The sequence below is a fragment of the Arachis ipaensis genome, chromosome B05 (genome assembly GCF_000816755.2).
Source record: "Arachis ipaensis cultivar K30076 chromosome B05, Araip1.1, whole genome shotgun sequence".
NCBI lineage: Eukaryota > Viridiplantae > Streptophyta > Magnoliopsida > Fabales > Fabaceae > Arachis > Arachis ipaensis.
In genome coordinates, this window is record NC_029789.2 from 129,247,822 (window position 1) to 129,249,568 (window position 1,747).

Below are 1,747 nucleotides of genomic sequence, written 5' to 3' on the forward strand. Positions count from 1 at the left end.
AAAAATATAGTGTTAACGGATAATTTTAAAATTTATGGTTTAAAAAATTTGTTAAGTAGTATAATGTTAAAATAAACTGAATTAGTATATTTGAAGGGGTTAGCTTTTATTGGTACACTTAATATATATTTGTTTATAAAATTTTGTCTAATTCTACTATATATTTTTCAAGTAAAGTAGAAGATAAAAAATATTTAATATTATGCTAAAAAAGAATATACTAAAGAATTTATAGTTAGACAATATTTATGCTCTGATAATTAATTAGAGTTAATTTTTGTTTATGTCTTTTGATAATTATTTAATATAGTAAAAACAATCAATAAAAACACCCACAAAAAGGGTTTCGAGGCCCATTCATGGAAAAAATCACTAATTATCCTATCATCATCATTATCTATTTATTCTACTATATAAAAATCGAATTTCTACACTTAATGATAAAATTGACGTAACATATTTCTAAGAATGTTTTTTAATTTATTTTTTTTAATTCGGTAAATACAAGTTATTACGATAAACTAATTATATCAACTAATTAATTTGATTAGATATTTAAATATCATATAATTTATTATAATTTATATCAATTTATTTTGATAATATTTTTTAATTTATTTCTTTTAATATTCTGTTAGTATTTTTAATTTATTTCTTTTAATTTATTAAACCAAATTTATTATGTGTACTAATTAATTAATTTAATTAATTTATTAGTCATTAAAATAATAAATCTATGAATAAAATAGGCATAGACTCCCCATACTCAATTAAGAGGTTGCGGGTTCGAGTCTCCTATCTTTCCAAATTTTTGCCAATGAGTAATAGCTCAAATGGCATAGTCTCCACATACTTAATTAAGAGGTTGCGGGTTCGAGTCTCATATTTTTGGTAAAAAAAAAAACTGAGATATTTTCAACTAATAATTAAATCAAATCAAATCAAATAATATATATTGAGCCAAATTTAAATCATGTGAATTAAGGACTAAACTAAAATAAAATAATTTTTTACTTATTCAAATTGAATGTAATAAATACAAATTAATTTTATTAGATAATCATAGTCTTCTGGTTTACTATATATATGGCCACACAAAATTATAAGAATCATCAAATTTATCGCTCTTGTTATTTCAACTCTTCTTTTTTTTTTCTTTATGTATAAATATACTCAAAATGAGAAGACACGGATGAATGTTTCATTGATTGTTTGTTTGACTAATACTGTAGTCCAAAAATATCTCAATTTAGGCATTCTATCACTGTCGATAGAAGTTGAACCTGTAGTAATTTAAGGTGGCTAGTGTATTTTTTATTGTATTAGATAGAAGAATATTTATTAAAATAAATAAACCCATTATAATCAATCTTCTTTTTCAATGGTTAGATTTTTATGTCAGGCTTGTGAATTCTTTGAAAACACAAGATAATAAAATAGATTGACTTTAATATCATTAAAAGCTAAATTTAATTGTTCAACTAAGCATCACTAATTATGTTAATAAAGTAATTTTGTAATAAAAATGTGATTTATATTTTAATTTTTTGAGTAAATTTATTTTAAAATGTAAAAATTAGACTCAATTACGCTAAAATTTTAAAGGTAATATAAAATTTCACAACAAAATTAACATTCATTAAGAAAATAAATTTATTTATGACTCTTTCCTAATTATAAATAATAACAAGACTTATAACAAAATATTAATATCATTATTCTTATTAACTAAACTATAAGTAGTTGA